This window comes from Protopterus annectens, chromosome 2.part0 (assembly GCF_019279795.1).
Source record: "Protopterus annectens isolate FY-2018-M chromosome 2.part0, PAN1.0, whole genome shotgun sequence".
NCBI lineage: Eukaryota > Metazoa > Chordata > Ceratodontiformes > Protopteridae > Protopterus > Protopterus annectens.
Window position 1 is genome coordinate 280,406,166 of NC_056728.1, and position 25,483 is coordinate 280,431,648.

The 25,483-nt window shown below is 41.7% G+C and overlaps 1 protein-coding gene across 7 annotated transcripts in view; it reads left to right on the forward strand.

Moving 5' to 3' along the window:
* Positions 1 to 25,483, forward strand: part of CSNK1G3 (casein kinase 1 gamma 3) — a 2,843,512-nt gene that overhangs the window by 1,827,587 nt on the left and 990,442 nt on the right. The gene's annotated exons all lie outside the window — the stretch shown is intronic.

Here is a 25,483-nt window from a genome sequence, read left to right on the forward strand (position 1 = left end):
TAACAAGCGCACTATTAAATGTCTGTTTGATTTTGCCCGACATTATTTTGGTAGAAAATTCAATTATACCATGCCGTCGGAACTTCCGACGACAGGATTACACAAAAAGCGCAAAGACAAGGATAGGCATTCTTGACCCAAAACTGACGACTAAGCCTCTTCTAGGCCAGTCGCCGGTTCTCCGGTTTTCAGTGAGGCGCCTTCACAGCCCCTGACGACCGCTTCTGTAGAACCACAGTACGCCTCCGACTCCCACGTGGAGATGGCTGGGCCTTCGGATGCATAAGTTATTTAGCCTACCGAAACTAACCCTTCAGAGGGTTCCTGAGTAGCTGAGCAACGCACAGCCTCGGAGTGTGTCTTCAGACCTACTCAGTTAAGCATTAAACCCTCAGCTAAATCTAAACCTCCCTTAAAATCAAAGAAACAAATACAGCATTCTCCAGGACAGGCCTCCATGCCTAAGAAGCAAATGCTCAAAATGGCCAAAGACCTAATCACTCTGATCAGGGGGTCCCCTCCCCCTCCTGACAAAAGGCCTAGACAGGATGCAGACTAGGATTCATCCGACCAGGTGTCCATCTCTTCTGATTCATCCTCAGACCTAGGATATTCTTTACCCCCTTATGAGGATTCTGATGCTGAGGAATCAATTCCATCAGCCTCGCCACCGGAGGACTACTCCTTTGGGGAAACCATACATACCATGAGGGAGCATTTCCACTGAGAAGGCCAGGATTATTCAGAATCCAAGAAAAGGCTCAGAGACTTCCTTTTATTACCTCAACACAGACCCCTTGCTATTCCGCCAGTGTTGGATATTGTGGATGATGTGTATACTGAATCCAGCTTAAATCCTGATTCCTTACCTCCAGCCCCTGTTAAACCTGACATACTACAGAGTCCCTGACTCTCACAGATTTCTGTGTACAAGCCCTGTAGCTGACCCTGAAACTATTTCTCAGGGCCCCAAAGGGGTTAAGGCCTCATCAGCCAAGAATCTAGTTCCCTCTGACAGAGATTCCAGAGCATTAGACAGATGGGGAGAGAAAGTATATACGTCTGCAACTTTAGCAATGAGAGCTTTAAATTGCCAGTTTCACATGCTAAAATATCAGCAATTTTTACTGTCTCAGTTAAAATGCTTCCAGAATCAGATTCTCCTAATTTTAAAGAAATGCAGGATTTATTGCATGCAGCTGAACAAGTGGGAAAGCATACTTTGCAATGTGGTTTTGATTCTCTAGAGGCCTCCTGCAGAGCAGCAGTTTCAGGCTCTGTCATTAGAAGACATGCTTGGTTAAAAGAACATACGTTACCAGATCATGTTAAAGCAAAATTATTGGATGCACCTTTGCAGCAGGATGTGTTATTTGGAGGTAAGGCAGAAGAGGTATTAAAGAAAATGGAGGATAAGGCAAAATCTATGCAAACGGTGAAGGATATCTTACAGGTTCAGCCTCCTGGATTTAGCAGAAACTGGCCAACTAAGAATTGGTCTTTTCCAATTTCAGACAGACCTCAAAGGGGAAGATACAGACGTCCAAGAGGTAGAGGCCAAACACAAGGTCCTTACAGGCCTAGACAATGGGTTGCATCAGGCCAGAAAGAAGGGGAAGACAGGCCCCAACCATATAAAAAGCAGCTCCAATGACTTCCCACTACAGCTGCCAAACAAATCACTCTTGGCAGCAAAACTGGCACTCCTCTACCGTAACTGGCAAATGATCACCAAAGACAAATGGGTTCTCAACATTGTATTTCAGGGTTACAGGTTCAACTTTCACACTCTGCCAAGGTTAAAAGGAATGCCAAATCTGCCACCAAATCAATGGGCAGAGGCTCAAAAACAAATTACAGCACTCATGGATATGAGAGCTATTCACCATCACAGGAGCAAGGACAAGGATTTTACTCAAGACTCTCTCTGGTACCCAGAAAGGACAAAGCTTGGAGGCCCATTCTGGATCTTTCGTCTCTAAACACTTACCTCGATGTTCCGAAATTCAAAATGTTGACACTACAGCAGCTTCTTCCCATGCTGGGCAAGAAAGCTTGGCTCGTGACCTTGGACCTCAAGGAGGCATATCTGCATGTCCCTGTCAAACAAAACTGCAGAAGATACCTCAGGTTCATAGCTGCTTCAATGCACTACCAATTCTCTGCACTGCCCTTTGGCTTATCTGCTGCGCCCAGGGTCTTCACAAAGTGCCTGGCACCAGTAATTGCATTTCGCAGACAGAAAGGAATTCAAATTTATCCGTACCTGGACGACTGCCTGATTCAAGCAGAGAGCAACGACATTCTTCTAAAGCATCTGGTGTTTGTAAAAAAGTTAAGTTGCCTGGGGTACACAGTAAACGAAAAGAAATCAAAACTAGTGCCCTCACAAGAGATTATATCCCTGGGTGCCAGCTTGAACACAACGGCCCAGATGGCTTATCTCACGCCAGACAAGCAAGGACAACTGACTCAATACTTTCAATTGATGGCAACAAAGACCCAACTCCCTGCAAGAAAAATTCTGCAGGCCTTGGGTTACATGGCATCCTGCATACTACTAATTCCATATGCCAGACTGCATATGAGGAAACTACAATGGTACCTAAAGAATGTATGATCTCAACACTGTCAAAGTTTGGAAACAGTTATACCACTAATTCCTTGCCTTCAACAGGAGTTTCATTGGTGGGCTCAAGCTTGTCACCTCAACAAGGGACAGCCTTTTACACAACCCACAGCAAGGCAAACACTGACAACAGATGCATCGGATTACGCCTGGGGAGCACACATGGCAGGCAAATGTATTCAGGGCACGTGGCCCGCAGAACAAAGGCATTTTCACATCAATCAAAAAGAGATGCTAGCTGTACAAAATGCACTTGTAGCTTTCAAGGACCTGCTGCATCCAGGACAACTACTACTATAGACAGACAACACCACAGTTATGTGGTACATAAGCAAGCAAGGGGGCACTCACTCCTACCCCCTATGCAGACAAGCCGTGACCTTGTGGAACACAGCTATAAACCTTCAAGTTCATCTGCAAGCACAATTCCTGCCAGGAGAGAAAAACACACTGGCAGACGACTTAAGCAGAAACCTCATGGATCCCCACGAATGGGAATTTTATCCACAAATATTCAGAATGATAACACAGAAATGGTGGAGCCCGGACATAGATCTGTTTGCATCCCCAATGAACTGCCAGCTACAAAAATTCTGCACAAGAAGTTACCATCCACAAGCATGGAAAGTGGATGCCCTCTCATTCAGCTGGGACAACCTATAAGTATATGCTTTCCCACCACTGCCACTCCTGCCAAAGGTACTCATAAAAGCTAGGCAAGAAGAGCCAAAGATGATCCTGATTGCACCAGACTGGCCATGCCAGCACTGGTACCCAATCTTAAGGAACTTAGCACAAGAACCACCCTGGATTTTGCCTCAAATCCCACATCTGCTGACGCAGCACAACGATCAAATACTACACAGCCAGCTAAAGACCTTAAACCTAGCTGCATGGAAGATTCCTTAGTCAAGCAGGCAATGCCTCTCTCCAAAGCTGTTATGGATGTCATTCTGGAGGCCAGAAGGCCTAGTACCAAGAAAGCCTATTCGGATAAATGGAAGAGATTCTGTGCCTGGAACCAAGCTCACAGCCTTGACCCTCTTGTCCCAAACATTCCTCAGATACTACAATACTTAACTGAGATGCTGGACAAAGGCCTCTCCTTCTCATCCATCAAGATCCAGCCTCTGCCATCTCTGCTCATTACAACATGGATCCACCAATTTTCTCTACTCCTCTGTTAAAACAGTACCTCAGAGGGGCTAAAAACATAAGACCGCCCCGTAGAGCACCTACTCCAACTTGGGACCTCAACTTTGTTTTGGAAAAATTTACTTTACCTCCTTTTGAACCAGCTAACACAGCAGAATTAAAATATATCTCTTGGAAAACTGCTCTACTCCTGGCAATAACATCAGCACGAAGAGTTTCAGAATTACAGGCACTAATGGCAGTTGAACCTTTCCTCATTTTCCACCAGGACAGGGTGTCTTTAAGAACTAACCCTACGTTTATGCCAAAGGTGGTATCCAGTGTGGCTCTAAGCCAAACTATTCACCTGCCAACTTTTTATCCTAAACCAGAGAGTAAAGGAGAGAGACTACTGCATTCTTTGGACATTCACAGGCAGTTACGCTTCTACTTGGACAAAACCAAAGCTTTCAGAAAATCTGAGCAATTATTGGTAGCATATGCTGCAGGAGCGCAAGAAAAAGCCATTTCAAAACAGAGTATTTCAAACTGGATAGGACATTGTATACGTTTCTGCTACACATACCATGGAAAAACCTGTACCTAGCAGCATTAGATCTCACTTCACCAGAGCAACAGCCACTTCAACTGCCTATCTCAGAGGAGTGCCTACCAAGGATATTTTGGAAGCAGCAACTTGGAGTTCTGTACATACCTTCACCAAGCATTACCATCTGCCTCTATATTCTAAATCCAGAGCTGGCTTCACCACTGCAGTGCTGCAGGGCCTTATAGCCACCCCTAATGCCTTATAGAACCAGCCACTCTACCTCAGCTTTGGGATTCTACCCAAGTGTAATGACTGCAGCAGTGTAACACGATGAACATAGTACAGTTTTGTACCTACCATAAATGTAGATGTTCGCGTGTATACACTGCTGCAGTCCAGGTTACCCTCCCTCCTTCCCCTCTTACTTGCTGGTACGTACCTATGTCTTCTACCCCTTACTACCTATGGGGAGTATTTGCTGATAACTGGAAATTGTTGTTTGCTTTTCTTATGTATGTTTTATTAGCAATTTGAATGGCCTACCTATTTGGGGGCACCTGACATCTGGGGCAAGAAAAACTGAAGAAAATGGCGTCGGCTGCATCTTATATACCCCTGTCGCACTGACTTCAGGGAGGAGGCAACAGCAACCGACGCCTGACCAAGACTTTGGAACTCAGGCTGACTGGGGAACCGCCTGATGGCAGGATAACCCAAGTGTAATGACTGCAGTAACATCTACATTTATGGTAGGTACAAAACTGTACTTTTTTCAGGGTGGTAAACTTAGCAGGGGGTGTGGGTGAGATGGAAATTCTCATGGTATTCAGTTTGTGGTCAGATTTAATGAGGGAGGAGTTGACTAAAGGTGTGGAGCAACAGTCACCCATGTTGGTGATAACCAGGTTGAGGATGTTGTTCTTTCTATTGGGGGTCAGGAATGAGCTGGTCCAGGGCATTGGAACTGATAAATTCCAGGAAGCGTTGGGCCTGTGCATTGGTACTAGAATAGTTTTCCCAGTTGATGGAAGGGTAGTTGAAATCGCCCAGTATGAGAGTATTGGGCTGGACCTTGATAGATTCCAGGGTGCTTAGGAAGTTGTACTGAGAGTGAAGGGACATGGCTGGGGTTCTGTAGCAGGTTATGATCTGTAGCAGGTTATGATTTGTATCGTCATTTTACCCAGTGTTAATTGTACCTGAAGTATCTTGGATACATTATGCTGGGCTACCAGTCTGGAGGGGTTTGTATCCTTTATGAATATGGAGACACCGACACCACAGCCTTTGGAGCTTCTGGACGTATTCTGGGACCGAAAGGCATGGAGTGAGTTGTAGCCTGGGGAGTTCAGGGGTGTTTTCTGCCTCTTTAAACCACGTCTACGTTACAGCACAGATGTCGACATTCTCCATTTTGAGGAGAGCTTCGAACGAGTGCATCTTGAGATTTAGACTTCTGGCATTGATCAGCATGACCATCAGATTGCATTTATTTGTAGCAGTTATGGTGGAATTTTGGTCTTTGGGACACTGCCTAAAAAAGGCACTATAGGGGAGGCAAGAGCCTTAGCCAGAATGCCAGGGGTGACTGATGCAGGCCATCTCTGGCTGGCAAACCATCGAGGTCTGTCGATCATGTCATCCCAGGTAGACAGATACTGGATCCCCTTAGAATGACACCAGAAACTTAACCAATTGTTGGTCAGTCATTTTCTGCTGGTACTGTAGAATACTGCTCAGGGCTAGGGTCATATCTGCTTGAGCCACATAATCCAAGAGTTCCATCACACCTCTTTTCATGTAGTCCAGGGAGATACGTCTCAGGTCATTCACACCCACACGGACAATGACAGAGTCATATTTGTACTTGTGGAGTGACCTGAGTGCATATGTTATGTGGTGGATCCTGGCACCTGATAGACAACTGTCACCCTCTCCTTGCTCAGCCTAGTGAGTGGGACATGTGTGTGCCTCACAGTTGAATCTCCTATGATTAGTACGTTGGGCAAAGTGTTTTGCCTTAAGGGCTTAGGTTGAGGGGCACACTGTGGTGGTGAGTTGTGTGTTATGAGGTTGGTGTTGTGTTGTGGTGATGGAGTGCGTTTCTGTCTCGGGGGGGGGGAGCTCTGTTGTTTGGATACATTTTTATTGAGAGCCTTCACAAAGGTAGGTGTATGGTTTGTGTTTCTATGTGTGAGTTGTGTTGATTGGTGTTTTGGAGGACTGTGCATTCCATGTAGTGAGTTGCAAGTGTTGACCTTCTCCTCTTGACCAGCTAGTCCAGTCTTGGCTGGAGAGTGTACTGCTTCCAGTTAAGTGATAAAAGTGCATCTCTCACATGTATGTGTGTTGAGAGGTAAAGGGAGAGGCTTGTCTGTGTACATGACAGTTGCTGCACTGTCTCAGAATGCCCAAGTGCACCAGGCTAGCAGGAGAAAGCACAGGAAGTTGCCCTACAGTCATGCCCAGAGGGGTGATTATAACTAATAAGTAGTGGAAAATCTGAAGGTAATGCTACTCAATGCTAGAAGTCTAAACCTCAAAATGCACTCCTAAAAATAGAGAACATCGATATCTGTGCAGTAACTGAGACCTGGTTAAATGCTCCAGAGAGCACCCTGGCAATACCAGGCTACAACTCGTACCACACTTTTCAGCCACCAAACCAGGACCGAAACACTAAAGGGGGAGGAGTGTCCATATTCACCAAGGATATTCACACACCAAGGCTAGTTGCCCAACACAAAACGTCTGAAATTCTCCAGGTGCAACTAACACTAGGTAAGACTTCAATCCAAATTGTAGCTTGCTACAGATCCTCCACCATGCCCCAAGATTCTCACTACACCTTTCTAAACGTACTGGAAAATATTAAGATACAACCAAACACCCTAATACTGGGTGATTTCAACTACCCTGCCATTAACTGGGAAAACTACTCGTGTATCAACACCTGTGCCCAACGGTTCTTGGAATTCATAAATTCCAATGCCCTGGATCAACTAATCCATAGTCCCACCAGGGGCTTCAATATCCTAGACCTGGTCATTACCAACATGGGAAATTGATGCTCCACACCTATGGTCACCCCCTCGTTAGTCAGGTCTTACCATAAGCTAATCACCCTTGACATCCACATCCCTCCCCCACCCCCCAGTAAGGAAACCTCCATAAAAAACTTCTCCAAAGCCAACTTCATGCTACTCAAGTCAAAAGTGACAAACATCATGACTCCCATGCAGACGGGAACTGAACGTTCGACTGCTGAATCCTACACTAAGGCACTGTACGAGCACATCCACTCGTGCATTAATCGTGCCATCCCAAATAGAACCAAGATGCCTTCCTCCAAAAAAGGAAGCCAAACTGGTGGTTCCCTGCCATAAACAAGCACAAAAGGAAGAAACTGTTGCAGAAAAGAGGAAAAAGCTGAGATCCCTCATAAAATCCTCCAAAGCTAGTTATGAAAATAAAATTGAGAAAGATTCCAAAGACAGCCACAAGGCATTCTATAGCTATGTCAAGAATCTAAATGGCAATGCTCAGATCTGCTCTGAGATACAGAATGGCATTAAATATACTGATCCCAAGGATATTGCCAATATCCTGGTAGATCGATTCAGTGCCATCTTCACCCCCCTCTCTCCCCTTAAAGGGCCCATCTCAATACCGAAAGATTGCCAAATTCCGGTAATAATGGCCACACAGGTAAAAAACGCACTCTCCAGAGCTAAGAATACAGCATCCATGGGACCAGACGACATCCCAGGCTGTGTACTACATGAACTACAAAATGAAGTGGCACCTCACCTAAATGTCATGTTTAATCATAGCCTCACCTCAGACTTTGCCCACTGATTGGCACACAGCTACAGTTATCCCACTCCACAAGGGGGGGATCCACCTTGGATCCTGGGAACTACCGCCCCATCAGTCTGACGAGCCTGATCTGCAAGGCCATGGAACGTATTATCATGGAACTTATAAACAAAGTCATTGGCAACCTTCAAACACTGGACCCCATCCAGTTTGAGTTCATGAAGGGCTGATCTTGTCTCCTGAACCTGATTGACTTCGAATCAGTCTCCAGAGCTGTGGACGAGGGTAAGGCGGTCCACACAGCCTATCTGGACCTCGCCAAGGCCTTTGACACCATTCCCCACTCTGGAATCCTAGATAAACTTACTAAGCTGGGCATTAATCCCTACATCACTCGATTGTTTGCCAACTAGCTTACTGACAGAACCCACACTGTAAAAGTAGCCAACTCCAAATCCAGATCCAGACAAGTGGAGTACCTCAGGGTTCAGTCCTGGGACTGCTCTTGTTTGGCATCTACTTCTCTGAAGTACAGGCCAACATTAAGGGACTCTGGCTAACAAAGTTTGCAGATGACTGCAAACTGGGAGCCATTATTGAATCCTCAAATGATGTTGATATTCTACAAAAGAGCCTTACAGAAACAGATGCTTGGTGCCAGAGCCATGGGCTCAAGCCCAATGCCAAGAAATGTATAGTTATCCCCTTTGGGGAAAAAAAAACATGTGCCCGTGAATTACCACATAGGTGGCAGTACACTAAACACCGAAAATATGATGAGACTTAGGGACACAGGGACAGTGGTCTCACCTTTGATAACCACATCGCCACAACAGTCCTATGTGGCACACTTCATCACTAAGGGCTTTTCATCCAGAAAAAAGGAGGTCATTGCCCTATTGTACTCATCCCTCATTAGACCCATTATAGAATACAACATCCCGTTAGGTATGTACCTCTCAAGACATCTGCAACAACTGGAAAGGCTGCAGAAATACCTCACTAAAAGAATCACAGGCCTAAAGCAGCTGCCATATGCTGACAGTCTAAAAAAAAAAAACTCCAGCTATACTCTGTTGCATATTGTCTACTCATAGGCGATCTCTGCATAACATACAAGGCCATGTCAAACCCAGAGCTGTTGGAGATGCCACTCTTAAAAGAAATCCCAATCCCTCAGTGCGACATGCTCGAGAGATCTAAACCTTGTCATCACAATAAACAAAACCTGCTGGAGGGTAGGTTTCTGACCCAGAGACTCCCCAGACTCTGGAATAGACTGCCCATGCTTGTCAAGCAGAGCGCCTATTTGGCCCTCTTCAAAAGGAACCTTGACGATTGGATGAGAGATAGGAAATTCACCCTGGGGATCACGTCGGTTGCCCTGCTAGACAGGGGTCCAGGGAAGTAAATATTGTGGGTATAAATAGCCAGGGAATTGTTATGGCTAGGCTTGTATAGGCCCTAGGGCCAATAGCCTAGTACCAACCTATGAACCTATGGTGCTGTTACTGCGTAGGTGCTGTCAGCACTATCTGTTCCTAAGTGTGCTACAATAAATGCTACTAAAGCCTGTTAAAGTGCTAGTTGATTAAACTAATTTAAGTGCAAAAAGTAAAGAACAAGCACGTTCTAAGGGAAAAGTTGAAGAGCAGACTTTCTGGCACTGGTAATAGTTTACCTCAGCTCAGCACTGCTGAGCAGTGCGCAAACACGTGGTTTTAAACCAGAAAGTTGAAAGGGATGGAAAAACTGCCCAAACAGACAATAAACTACAATTTCTGGGCTGGAAACCACTCCTCTTGTGGTAGATAGGCTACCTAATGCTTACCACTATCACTGATAAGCTAGAAGGCTTCCCTCCAACACAGAAAGGTCTGGGGGACTCAGAAACTTACAAAACAGTCCTGGATACAGGAAAGGTGGGAAACAAGCTTAGAACTTTTTTTTTTTTTTTTTTTTTTTTTTTTTTTGCAGAAAAGCAGCTAAAACAGTAATAAAACATTTTAAATGCAGTGTAAGCTAGCACACTTGAGTGTGTATCAATATTAAGACCAATGCAGTTTAAATAAATGCAGTTAAATTAAAAAAAAAACAAGTTAAAACAAGTGCAGAAAGCAGTAAAATAATAAAAAAAATTCAAATTGGAGGCACTTAAAATCTCTTTCTCCTTCCAGTTGCTCTTGTAGTCTGCAGGATGCCAAATCTAGATCCGTGGAGCTTAAACCTGGATAGGATGATGAGAAAGTTTCTCAGAACAACGATACAGATGTGGGGTCCTTTTGGCTCCTACCCCTCTGGGCTTGAGAGCTGACCATGGACCACTTCCCCTTTGATTTTTCCTTCTTCAGTCTTTCCTTCTGTTTTGGAGTCATCGTATCTGAGATCCTTGGGGGTGTATTGTTTGAATCCGAAGAGCATTAACTCCAGTGGTTGTTCTTCTGGTCATATGTTGCAATATTTATAACATGAGGGAGTCCGCTGCCAGCTGACTCTTGCGTCCAGTATACAAAAGTGTAGTGCTACAGCAAAGTACATGCGACGTCGCACAGAGAATGAGTCTACGTCGGCCATAAAATGACATTTGGTATAAAGCGGATGTTGGCACATACCAGACCTTGGAAATGAATGTCGCAAAAGAGGACCAGCCTGATCCTAGATGAGGAAACATGCTACCAGAAGCCCAGGCAAGCATCGGGGGGAGGCGGAGGGGGGGGGGTAAAGTAATATTGCAGCATATGGAAGAGAGTGACATTTATGGTAAGATTTTACCCAACTATTCTATATCCTTCTGTTCATATGTTGGAGTATTTATAACATGAGGGAGAATGCCAAAGCTCATGCAGAAGAGTTTGGTGTGGGGCAGTAGCATTCTCCACAAACCCCTGCAAAATAGCCCTAGCAAAACCAGCTCTGGACCTGGAAATGCCATCTAACTTAGTGTTTTGTAAATGTATGAACAGATGACGGGTCGCTGCTTCCAGGATAGAATAGGTGTCTAAGCCCTTAAAAAAGGCACCAGAGGCAGACAGCTCTGGTGGAATGTGCCTTAATAGGCGAGGAAAGATTTTTTCCCATGTGACACAACAGAAGGAGACAGTTTTGGAAATCCAGCTGGAAATAGTCTGCTTGGAAACAGATTTGCCCAATGGCCCTTGGATGATAGGAAACAAGAATGTGGTCAGATTTCCTAATTGGATTGGTTTTATCCAAGTAACATCTAAGTTGCCTGTGCATGTCTAAAGTGTGTAGGATCCTCTCACTAGAGGATTGAGAAGAAGGGAAAAAGGTGGGAAGAATGATGGACTGATTGAGTGATGACTCATTTACCACCTTGGGCATAAAGATCAGGTTACTGTGTAAAAATACCCTATTCCTGTGAAAAACAATGAAAGGAGAAGAAGACATAAAGCGTGCAATTCAGAAACCCTTCTGGCAGAAGTAATGGCTATGAGAAGAACTGTTTTCCAAGTGGAGTGTTGCAGAAAAGCAGAACTTGCTGTCTCAAAAGGAGCCAGGGTAAGGTTTTCTAAAACAAAGTTAAGATCCCAAGGAGGGAGGGACTGGTTTCCTTGGTGGTCTAATATGAAGGATGCCTTTTAAGACAAGTTTAATTTCCAACCTGGAAAAAAAAAGTGGAGTAATAGGCAGACATGCAGAGATAGCAGAAAGATGAGCCTTTACTGGAGTATGACAGTCCACCCTTCAGTAATTCACACAGGTAGGACAGCACAGGTGGAACATCCACTAGCAGTGGCTGTAAATCATTTTTAAGACACCAGAAGGAAACTTTTTCCATTTTGAAACCTAGGCTTTCCTAGTAGTGGGTTTCTGGCCTCCTGCAGAACTTTTAGCACGTCCTCAGAAAAAAAGGTGTCTGAAGGGAATCAAAACTCAATCGCCCACAGGGTCAGTTATAGAGTTGACATTTGTGGCTGTACTAAAGTTCCCCTGTCCTGTGTGAGTAGGTCCATTCTATGGGGTAACTTTTGTGGTGATTGCCCATGGCTAAATGTAGGAGAAAGGGGAATCAATATTGTCTTGGCCAAAAGGAATTCACCAGCAATATTTTTGATTATTCCTGTTGGATTCTCAACAGGACCTTTTGGAAAAGTGGGAAGGGGGAAATGCCCACTTCCAATATAAAGGCAGGATGTCACCTTCCATGCCCGGGGATCTGGGACCCTGGCACAAAATCTCATCGATGAACCATGTCCAGAAACACGTCCCTGTTTAACATCAATTCGTGGGAGTGAGTCATGGGCCTGCTCAGTGTGTCTGCCACCACATTCTGGGTTGTGGGAATGTAGACCGCCTCGAGGGTGAGAGGACTCTTGGTAACTAACTCCCAGGCCTGTAAAGCCAGTCTACACAGGCTTTAAGACTTTGTCCCTCCCTGTTTGTTGGCATACCAGAAGACTGTGGTATTGTCTGTAACCCATCTTAAAGCTCCTGGGGAAAGAAGAGGTTTGAAGACTTGTAGAACAAAAATTAGGGCTCTCGTCTCCTTTATGTTGATGTGTTCCCTTTTCTGAGCAGGAGACCAAACATCTCTGACCCTCCATGAGTCTAGGGTTGCTCCCCATCCCGGGTCTGAAGCATCCTCCATGGGGAGAGGTGGTGGCAAGAGTAGGCCTGGGTTCCTTGAAACCTGTTGTATCCACCAATGTAACTCCTCTTTCAAGCAGAGTAGAATGTGAACAACAAACTCCAGACGATGGGAGTATTGTACCCATACTGTTCTCATGGAACACTGAAATTTCCTCTTGTGTAACTTGGCTAAAGGAAGCATGGGAATAGTGGATGCCATGAACCCCAAGAGGCAAAGAAGCTCCCTGGTACTCTGGGACTGCAAAAGCAAGAGGGCTTGGAAGTAGGAGGGGAGGGACAGGACCTTTTTTGGAGGTAAGGAAGCCAGCAATTTCTGGTAATTGATCGTGAAGTCTAGACCCTCCAGCAGTGACAGTGAAGGAGACATTCTCTTGAAGGATGTCTGGAATCTGAGCTTGGAGAAGAAGGCCGTTCAGGTATGGGAAAATATGAATGTCTTGTAGACTGCAGAAGGCTATGACCAGAGCTAAGTATTTTGTGAAGATCCTCGTGGCCATAGACAATCAAGTGGGCAAGGCACAAAATTAAAAATGTGAGAAAACATTAGCAAAGCTAAGAAACTTCCTGAACTGATGATGAATGGGGATATGAAGGTAGGCATCCCTGCTTATGCCTAGTGACACCATAAAGGCCTGAGGAAGGATGAGAGGAAGAAGAGTGGGTAAAGTTAACATTCGAAATGTGGGAAACGTTAGATGAGTGTTTAGATTGGATAGGTCTAGAATAGGTCTACAAGGACCATCCTTCCTGGGAACCAGGAACATCCTGTAGTTAGAACCCTTTTTCTACTTGGGAAGACGGCACTTCCTTAGTGGTGGCTTGAGAAAGAAGAGTGGAAATGACCTGGGAAAGCATTCCAATTGTTCTCTTTTAGTCAACTGGTACAGAGCATCTCTGAGCCTGAAGACTGTCTAAGCCGAAGCATTGGCACCATGTCCGGTGTCCAATGCTTTTGGAGCAATTTCACCCCCTCAGAGTCTAGGCAATAGATAACTCTAGTCCGACTCCCTCCTTGGGTGGAGTGCTGATGGAGTTACAGTGGCCGATGATCTGGGAGGGTTCAGTTTCAGATTAGTTGACCTTTGTGTCTCCTATGTGTTTTACTTTTGAGGTAGTGGAGAAGGTCTTCTCTATGTCTAGAGAACAGGCATCCTTGCTCCCATCGAATCACATGACTTTACCTCATTCTGTTCGGTGTCCTGAGCCCTGAACATCTCTTGCACGGGACAGCCAGCTCGAGCAAGCCTTCAGCCAGTTCATGAGGGCATTATCTCTTCTTTTTTTTCAAAACAGGTTTATTGTTTTAACATATAAGAGAAATATCATAACAATTTTATACAAGTAATTAAAAATAGGTATTATTATAATATTCAACAAAACAATTAAAGTATTTACAAAGACATCCACTACAATCAGATCAATTAATTAAACTAAAATACCGTGCTATTGAAATTAGAATTTTTTTAACAAATTTTGTAAATTATCCCATACAATATAATATGATGTTTTTCTAGTTGTTCTCATTCTAATTGTGCTTATTTCCATATGGCACATTATATTCATAACCTTTTTAAATTCATTGAACGAAGGAGGTGTATCTGAAATCCAATTTCTAGTTATTATTTTCCTGGCCACTGCTAGGATAGACCATAACAAGGGAAGCTTAATCTTTTAACACATTGAGGTACAGGTGTGTTGAATAATATAAGAGACTTAGAAATAATGAAATTATTTGTAAAAGAGCCTGCAAAATTCATTAATTGACTTCCAGTATTCTTTCAACTTCATACAGTCATAAAACATATGAGCCCAGTCAGCATTAATTTCTACATTACATCTCTTACATAGATTATCTTTATTATTTATTTTATTCATCATCATAGGTGTATAAAAGATCTATGTAAAAATTTCCATGTATAAAGTCTCCAGACAATGGAAGATGTAGTTCTATAAGCAGATTCCAATATATATTGTTTATCTTGTTGAGTTGGTGGGTCCCCATTAATAGAGGTGAAATAATTCCAGTATGAATCTACACTGTAAAAGTTTCTTGTCTGATAATTTTATGTATATATGAAAGTTTACCTTTATCAGAAACTTTATGCTGTAAATTTAATATCAAGTAATCAATCAGTTTTGGAATAGATTCTTTAACTGTTATAGACATTAGATCTATTCTATCAATGAGATGTTGTCTAAAGATCTGAACCTCTAACCAGCAAGTTTCTCTTAGATCAAATTCTTGTTTTAAGAAATCTAGATTTTTAACTTTATTATCAGATATCAGCTGATACCAGTACTTTAGATCATTTTCTATAGCTAAATGAGCTCCTTCAGAAGTAGATGACATAAGCATACCCTGAGTATACATTATAGGGAATACAATAAAATTCCATTCCCTATACTTAGGGTGCATGAATATAAAGTTACGATAACTAATAATAATATTTAATGGGTAACAAACCATATGTTTAGGTGTAATAGGTGAAGTACAAAATTCCTTTAGCAACCACAACATGGAGTTATTTACAATCATATTTTTATGTGTTAAGGAGATTTTCATGAAGTGCATACTAATTAGCTCCCAATAATCTTTCCATTTTGCGATATATGACTGATCTATTAATAAAGTAATAACTTTTATAATAGAAGAGATAATATATAAATTAAAGTCTGGAAAAGAAATACCCCTTGAGACCAGCTATTAGTATGTTTCTTTAATGCAATCCTAGGTCTATTAGGTGCCCATAAGAAATTTAACATTAGTGTATTCAGTTTCTTGATAATTATTTTTGTAGGTGAAAGTATTATTGATTGTATTAAGTATAAAATCTTGGGGAATATTATCATTTTAATAATTGTAAGTCTCTCCTCCATAGTAAAAACATATTATTCCAGGTATTAAAAGATTTTGTATATTAAGAAAACAGGTATTATAGTTATTATATATAATAGATTTAATATCTTTAGATAGTATTATACCTAAATAAGTTATCTGACCTGAATTGGGTACATATTTAGTAAAATCACTAATGAGAATATTTTTTCGTGTATATATAGGTAGTATTTTAGTTTTTCTTCATTGAATATTAAACCAGAAATACTTTTAAAATTCATCATTTTATCAAATAAAGACTGCATAGAAGAATTAGATCCTGCTGATGTAATTAGAACATCATCTGCAAAAAGTTGAATTTTTGATGTTGTATTTTCGTCTATTTCAAAACCCTCTATGTCAGTACTGTTTCTAATCAAATTAGCCCAAGGCTCCATTACTAAAGTGAATAATAGTGTAGAAAGTGGACATCCTTGCTTTGTACCTTTAAGAATGGGTATTTTTTGTGAAACATATGTTCCTACCTTAATATAAGCCAGCGTTCCTTTGTATAAATGCTCAATTAAATTTACAAATGCATCAGAGAAGTTTGTGCATTTCAGTAAGGTAAACAGATAGTCCCATCTTACTGAATCAAATGCTGAACCTATATCAAGACTAATAAGTGTTAAATCTTTCTTTTTCCTATTTGCAAAATCAATTAATGTTAAAGTTCTTCTTATATTATCAAAAGTATTTCTATTTACAATGAAGCCCGTCTGATCTATATCTATAATGCCGGGGATGATTGTCTTCAATCTATCAGCAAAAATATTCATAAACCTTTTATAATCAACATTAAGTAATGAGATGGGTCGATATGAAGAACATCTAGTTGGATCTTTATTAGGTTTTAAAATTGGTGAAATAAATGTATATTGCCAAGATGGGGGGGTTATTAACTCCGTTTTAGGTCAAAATAAAAACCTTATGTATTAATGAATATGTAGTTTTAGAAAGGATTTTATATATCTCTGGTATAGTACCATCGTTACCCGGTGCTTTGTTTGATTTAAGCTTATTTATTTGTGTAATAACTTCTGTATATGAAATACTCTTGTCCAATAGTTTAATCTGTTGTTTATTAAGCTTTTTATTCATGTTTGTGGTTATAAACTCCTTTATTTTATCTTTAGGTTCCATGTTAATGTTGTTATGGTTAATCTTGTGAAAGTGATTTCTAAATTCATCCAGTATTTCTGGTATACTAGAAACATTCTTCTTTTTCCTTAGAGAAAAGATTTCTTTGATATGGTTTTGTTTATTCAATCTTTTTGTTTTATTTTTAAGTCTATGCAAGTATTTGGGGCTTATTGAATAAGACAAAAACTTATATTTCTCTAAAGTTATTTTAACTTTATGAGTTAAACTTTCTTTATTTCTCATTTAGTTTGTTTATTTCTTCAATAACTTTCTTGTCCATAATATTTTCTTTATTATTATGTTTATGAGTCTAATTTACTTTGAATATCTAACAATTCCTTATCCCAAGATTTCCTTTTATTATTATACCATCTGATACTTTGTCCATATAGATATGATTTTAAGGCATCCCAAACATAGACAATGGAGACTTCAGGAGTATTATTTATGTCTAGAAAATGTTGTACTTCTGAAAGTATATATTCTTTATAGTCTTTTAGCTGAGTTAAGTATGCTGGTATCCTTTTGATCTGAACATTATGAGTATTTTTATCATGAATTCAAAACAATTGAGTTATGATCAGATATAGGACATGAAATGATTTTGGAATTAATTAAATCTGTTACCATCTGGTTAGAAATAAAGACCCTATCTATTTTTGAATAAGTTTTGTATCTGTTAGAAAAAAGGTGTATGGTAATGATTTTGAATCTATCTGATTATTAATATCATTCAAATGATAAGAATTAGCAAAATCATTTAAATGTTTTGCATTAGATGTAATTCATCTTTTCCTTATAGTGGTAGTATCACTTTCATGTAGTATACAATTAAAATCACCAGCTAAAATAATATCCCCTATAGAGAATGATATGATCTTATCAATATGATGTTTCACTGTATTAATACCAATTCCAGGTATCCAATATACATTAATTAAAGTGTAAGTCTTCCCATTAATTTGTATTGTAACCATACAAAACATTCCTTTGTCATCCTGAAAAGACTTAATGGTTTTAGGAATGGGCCGGGCATTATCTCTTCTGATACTTCCCCAGAACAAGTTCCTCGTAAGAGAACTTGCAAAAGAAGCAGTTAAATTTCCCACAGGAATCTCAAACTGAGGACACCTATTTTGATTAGGGGGAGGAGTCCCCCAGATCATCACCCGAGGAAGTCTCCTTTGGAGGCATCCTGGAGCTCCTCGGACAAAGAGGTGTTTGGTCTTCCAATAACCCTTCCCAAGAGGGAACGGTTTCTGGAGGCTTTCAGGTCTGGTCCATCAACCTCCTGGATGACCCCCCCCCCCCCAGCCGATGAGTTTGTAGACCTGGTGTCTTGGCGACACGAACGTAGCTAGGCATGGTTGAGCCACTTCTAAGGTGACCGGATAAGATTCTTGCCCTTCCTAAAGACCATGTGCATTGGAACAAGGGAGTCACTTTTGATGCCATGGTTGTTAGTGTGGCTACAAGAAAAGGACTAGTGGAGCAGTGTTTCTCTGTCCATCCCCCTAACAGGAAGTCCAGAACACTGGACAGATTTGGGAATTATCTATGCCTCGGTGACCTTCGCACTTAGGTTGCTGATTTGTTTGGCATTTTTTTACAAGACTAAGAGATTTGATCAAGGATCTTGCCAGATCTCTTTCGGGGTCCATGTTTTCTGAGGATTGGAATAAAATTTCCTCCCAGATGGCCACCCTGCAGTCTTTCTTTAATTTGTTCATGAGGTTGATCTCCTATACCTCAGAATGTATCTCACAGATGGTGGGTTCAGGCGTAGCCATTAGAAGACGTGCGTGGATGCACTTGTGTAACTTTTTGGAGGCATTTAAGTCTTCATTCATCAAATTACCCTTTAAGAGAGTATCTCTTTTTGGCCCCAGGGTTAAGGACACGCACTGTCCAGGTGCGAACAAGAAGAAAAGATTCTGTCTGCAGTGGTGGTACATTTTTTCTACCCCTCAAAGCCTTTTCTGTAGGAATCAAAGAGGTGGTAGAAAGATGTGATTTAAAAAGTCCCCGGGTCCTTTTCAGGAGTCACGTGAAGATAGTTCCCCAGGGCAGAGGGGAGAACTTGAATGGAAGATGATGCCCTTGCAGCAGAGGAGGTCCACAAAACCAGGGATCTAGAGATTCTTTCTACAGTGGGTCCTTTCAAAGCTCCTGAAAGGAGACCTGACTGCCCTCTTCTGGAGGGAGTCAGTGGTCATCTTATTCCTGCATGATAGAGCCTGCCTAACTATCACAAAAGATTCATGGGTGCAGAGGATTATATCCAGAGGTTATATCATACCATGTTCCCAACCCCCTCCCAACAGTTTGGAAAGAAAATCCCTGATGTTCCATCCAGACAGAGGGAAGCAGCATCTCTAGAGATGAAAAAGCTTCCAGACAAAGAGTCGTCCAAGAGGCTCCTTCAGGTCCAGAACTTACTCAAGATTGTCCTTGGTGCCTAAAAGACAGGGGACTTGAGACCAGTTCTGGATCTGATCAAATTAAATCATTTCATGCAGTATACAAAGTTTTGGATGGTCATGGTTCAGTCCATTCTGCCCCTTCTGCAGAAGGATGATTGGATGTTCTCAATAGTATGCATCCTGAAAATCTATCACATCAAAGCGAAAGTACAGTTTTGTAAAATTTTGCCATAACTCTAGATGTCCTTGCTGTTACTGCTGCAGTATTCTTAACAGATGGGATTCCCTGCCATGGAAGCCCAGACATCCAGCCAGTCTACCAAAGACTTTTTGTTGCTTTTAAAAGCTACGCCGACCATCACCCAAACACACTTTGCATAGCGTAGGGCATAAAGGTGACATTCAGGCCTATCATAATCAGAACTGAATGCTCCAGTAGGAACACAGTCCAAGAAAACCAACAGGTAACCTGTACATCCAGGAAGACGAAAGACTAGGGGGATGGAGGGAGGGAGCGAATACTGCAGCAATGAAGGCAAAGAGATCTACCGTTCTGGTAACATTGTACCCAGCTGTACTATGTCCTTACATTCACTGCTGCAGTATTCTTAATGGATGGGAGAGTGCCAAAGCTCAAGAAGAAATTTGGGAGTGGGAAGGCGCAGAAAAGCTCCCTAAAAAGCCATGAAGAATGGCACTAGCAAAACCACCCCTAGCTCTAGAAATGCCATCAAACTTGTGCCTGGTAAAGTATGCACCCAAGTCCAGATAGCTGCCTCAAGAATATAATTAGTATCTAAGCCCATGGAAAAAGCACCCAAAGAGGCCATGGCTCTAATAGAATGATCCTTAACTGAAGAAGGAAGGCTGTTACCATGAAAAGTGTAAAAAAAAAAAAAAAAAAAAAAAAAAAGGAAATAGCCTTAGAAAACAAATAGTTTGCTTGGATACAGCAAGTTCCCAAGATCTAGGATAAAAATAAACAAATAATGAATCTGAAGTTGTTGTCTTCATTTGTTCTACAACCTGTTGGTACTCGCATCTGGGTCTGAACCGACTCGGCCTCATTTCTAGCATCTGATCCGAGCTTCAATCTCCTCCCCTACCCATAACGCTCCTGTCTCCCTCCTCCCTTCAGATCTGGTTTGCTGCACTAGCATTCACATCATGGTCCGGGCTCTAAGCATTGCTGTTGGGTAAGTTAGTAGTTTTTTTGGCTATAGCTATTTTTCGTACTCTTCTGTCTCCCTTTCTTTCCACTTAGCCCTCAGGCATTGGTTACTTAATCCAAAATAAAAAACCTCGCTTTCTTCCCTTCTTCCTTTTTCTTTCTAGCGTCGAGTGTGTGTTTGGGTCTCTCTGTCTCTCTCTCTCTCTCCGTCTGTGGCAGAGACTCCCAAACAGGGGTTTAGAAAGTGCACAGAGTGTGGCCATAAGCTATCCCCAGTCAATGGCCACACACACTGCGTAGTTTTGGGGTGGCTCACGTCAAAACCTCCTGCTCGATCTGCTTGGGGTTCAGTCTCTGCACGTTGATAGAAAGGAGGAATAAGCTTGTATTGAAGGGCCTTCTCCCACCAACTACAGAGGACCTGGTTTCTTCAGGGTCTTCGGCCACCTCTTCTGCTTCCTCCGCTCCACCCTCTGTAACTTAACCTCCCAGTAAGAGGACTGGGGACAGGGAGAAGCTTAAGCACAGGGATCGAGACTGACCGAGGAAGCGGTCCCCTGACTGCTTGGCCTCGGCTGAGCCTTTAGCAAAATCCCACCCAACTGCTGCCATGGGTTTCTCCGGCTCCATTCCCCTTGGTTTTCCCCAGAGCTGGAGGTGTCTCCCATCCGATTCCCCATATCGGCTCTCTAGGCTGGTGTCCGTGGCTTCTTCTTCCCGGTCCACCCGCAGCCTCTCTGGAGCAAGGTGGACAGGATGATGCAGAGATTTATCCTCACACAGATCCAGATGGGAGTCTTGCCACCCCCTCCGGATCCGGTTCCGGATCTCATCTCTATGCCTCAGGGATCCCTTACCCAGATCTGGTAAGTCTGAAGCTCATCGCTTGGCTGCTCCAGTTCCCATGATAGTCAGGACTCCTGGGTTATCTTCACCGGTCAGAAGATATTAGTTGCAGCTCATAAGTCTTCTACTAGGAAGGTTTATTCCAGCAAGTGGAAGCATTTCTCTATTTGGGCAGCTCAGCGTGATCTAGATCCCTTTACTGCCCCAATTCCAGCGGTCCTAGAATTTTTATCAAGCATTTTTCATCAAGGCGCCAGTTCTTCTACAGTTAAGGTCCAACTGGCTCGTATATCTAACGTTCATGTAGGCGACAACACGGCTTCTTTAACTTCTTTTAAGCTTTGCAAAGCCTTTTTGAAGGGTACCTTTTTGCTTCAGCCATCAATTAAGGACCCAATGGCTCCTTGGGATCTTACACTGGTTCTGCAAGCTCTTGTCTCTTCCCTTTTGAGCCTGCAGCCTCAGTAGAGCTACAATTCTTGTCATGGAAAACGGCTTTCCTGATTGCCATCACATCAGCCAAAAGGGTTTTGGAACTTCAGGCATTATCTGTCAAACTGCCTTATATGATTTTTCATAAAGACAGGGTGTCTTTGTGCACTAACCTCTCTTTCCTTCCCAAAGTGGCCTCGAAATCTAACATTAATCAGGTAATTAATCTCAATTTTCTTTCCGAATTTTCAGAATAAGGGAGAGTACAAATAGCACTTGTTGGATGTTCCTAGACTGTTATGCTTTTACTTGAATAGTACTAAATCCTTTTGTAAGTCTGACCAACTCTTTGCTTCCTATTCTAAGCCCTTTTTAGGAAAACCTGTATTGAACGTCACCATTGTTTGTTGGATTTCACAGTATACTGTCCTGGTGCATTCAGCTAGAGCTTTACCCCCACCAGAATATCTTAAGGCGCATTTGACTAGATCTATGGCTACTTCATCTGCCTTCTGGTCCAGAGTTTCATTGGATGACATTTGCTCTACGCCTACTTGGGCATCTTCACATACTTTAATTTCGCACTACAAGTTGGACATTCTATCCAGAAAGAGGGCATCCTTTAGCTCCGCTGTGCTCTGGAATATCCTTCCATGAGGGCTTCCCAGGTGTTGGTAGCCGAGGACTCTGTCCCACAGGTTGAAGAACAAATGAAGACAACTTTAGATAAAGACGTTGCGTACTCACCATAACGTTCCATCTGAGTTGTTGCTCGTTATTTGTCTTCAGCCATTCCTCCCTCCCTCCTTCCCCGTGCCTTAAGTGGGCTGTGGTGGTGTTCTGCTGAGAAGAGATGTATTCACTACATTAGCATACCTTTGTTATCCTCTTCATGCTTCTGGAGACCTATTATTATGGGATAAGGTCTTGGGTCAGGTTGGGATGCTATGGATAGCAGCAAACTTGATCTGAAGGGAGGAGGGAGACAGAGGGGAAATGCGGCCGAGTCAGATCTGTCCCGGATCCAAGTACCCACAGGTTGAAGACAAATGAAGAGCAACAACTCAGATGGAATGTTATGGTGAGTACAATACCTTCTTTTTTTTGTCATTCTCTGAGGAAGATGCAGGGAATACCTCTTTGCTTAGCCAGGCTGGGAATCTTTTGAGCTGAGATATAGAAACTGGATTGTCTAGACATAGAAAGGTTGGCCCTACTAAGTTTAATGCTGATGGTTGTCAAAAAAACAGTTACTAGAAAATGGAAGTCAAAAGCAAAACTAGCTGCAACAGAATTATTGAATGATGTAAAGGAGATCAAATTATTGGAGGTGGGATCTTCAGAAAAGGGAAGGAGCAAACTACAAATAAATTAATGGAATGTGTGGGAATTGTCTACAGCATAATGTTCAAGAGAAGAGTGATATTTCAGGGAAGGCAGGACTTGAGTAATTTGTGTATTGTTAAACGGAGTAATAATTTTTAAGAAACACATTTTTGTGTAATGCATGAAAAGGAAAACAAATCTTTGTAGCATTTTTTTTTTGTTTTCCCTGTTATATTTCAGGGCTTTCTGTGTTATACTTCAGTGTATAGTGATACATTATGTTAATAAAGACTTAAAAAAAAAAAAAACAGTTCAGCAGAGAAAACTTTTCCAGGCTGTAACTGCTTCCCTTTAGTCATGATACTCCACAGTCCTCCTTGCTTCTCTGGATCTGTTTTGCCACTCATTGAGATCACAGAGAGCATCGACCTCGGGCTTTTGTGCTGTACACAGTTCAGTGTTCATCTGGACATTTTTTGGACTTCATATTGTTTAGTGAACAGTTTCAATTTCTGTTTTGAGCTGATCTTTGCATTTTCCTGTCTTTTTAGCAAAAAGTTGGTGGCTTTCCTCCGTTTTAGGACACTGCTTGCTCTGCCATGCCCATTTCTAGCAACTTCACAAGTGTTAGGAGTATTTTCAGTTGTGGATTTGATATTTTCCATCACATGCTTGCCTTCTCTGTTGCTGTGGTTTGTGCTTCTGATAGATCCATTTCTTACTTTTGGTATCAAGAATTTTGTTGTGTGCTAGATGCACTTAATGTTATTTTCTGTTTCAGGATTTTGACAGTGTAAAAACTGAGAGCATGTCTTCAGGTTTCAAGAAGTGTGACTCTTTTGATTACAAGATTCCATCACAAGCTTACCATGTTGTGTGTGTCATTCTTCTTGGATTTGAGCACTTAAAATAGCTCCCTAGTGTTATGTCAGCACTCAAAATGCTGAGTGCTGACAGGCTAAAACTGAAAACCTGGAGAAGAGTGAATCTCGAAAATCCCTCTTCTCCTCTAAAACTTCTTTTTGCAGGAGTGTAGGTCCCCAACCTCCTCGTGTGAAGAGCAATCCCTCTGCACACCCCCTGAACTTGCATATACCAACTCTGAGATTGCCATACCTCTAAGAAAAGGGAATATTCATAGAAATGGCCTCTCAGACTTAATAAGCTGTTCTTTGGCCATTCAGTCTGCGTGTTTCGGGACTTGCTTAAGCGAACACAACCTCTCGTGTGCTTGATAATTATATACTTACGAATAGAAAGAATAAATTGGGTTTAAAAGGACAAATTCCTAGACAAGGTTCAACTGTGGGGAAAGACTTTCACTTCTCACGTATCCAAGAGCAATTCTTTTAATTTATTTATTGACATTTGTACATGCAGAAAGTCTGACCAGATAATTTTATCCGTTTTCAGTGGAGGCCCGGGGAGAAAAGCTCAACAAATTAACAGAAAATGCATGTATATTGGTGAAAAGGACATTTAATTTATTGTAACTGTGTGTGTGTGTGTATTTATATATATATATATATATATATATATATATATATATATATGTATATATGTATGTATGTAAATATATATATATATATATATATGTAAAATATTAATACACACGTCATTATTAAAACAAGATGAATACAATATCATGGAGCATTGAAACATGTTGACATAGTGCTAAAGTTCAATACTCACTCATAAAGCAAATGTCAGATTGGAAAATTCAAACTGGCTAAGAAGGAGAAGAAGAAGAAATAGGAGTGAGAAAAGTATATGTAATAAGTGGTGCAGATGTGGGAGTAGCAGAAATAATGACTAAAGCAAGAGTAAGAGATAAACAAAAAATGAAGAAAGGAGAGAGAGGCTGTATATAGATATTAGAGGAGAAGAAGCTGATCAGCAAGTGCAAAACCAGGAAGAGAGGATAAGAACCTGCAGTCTTCAAGGATTGGAATTGTTGCATCTGGCTCCAGTCATTGACTTTGTTGTGTACTGGATGGTAGGAAAGCAAGCCATTTGATGTGGAATCCCTTCTCTGCATGATTGCCCTAACTCCAAAGGATGGTTCCTGTCAGTTCAGTTTCTTTCCACTCCAACAGGGAGTGATAATTTTGAATTGTATGCTTGAATTTTAATAGGGCATTTGGAAATTGTTCTGTACTTTTTAAGAATTTTAGGAGAAAAGGAGTGCATTAGTATTATATGTTGCTTCTCCTTATTTTGTCCACATCTGTTATTTACTTTGAATGAGTTATGGTTGGACTCTGTCTTGCCACCAAAATGCAACTAAGATGTGCTGTTGTTGTGCAAAGGATAGTTTCGGCCAAATTTGGCAGCACTGACATTGTCTTGTGTTGATGTGCTGAGTTTAGGCTGCTTTTTTGCCTTTCCTTCTGCTTATTTAGATTGTTGTTCTCCTTTGCTGTGTGCTGTTTGCTCGTCTTTCTGAAAGTTTTAATAGAGAAGTTAATTCTGCCGAATACATACATTTGTTTGCAATCCTGCACAGTGCTTCTCAAATCTTTTT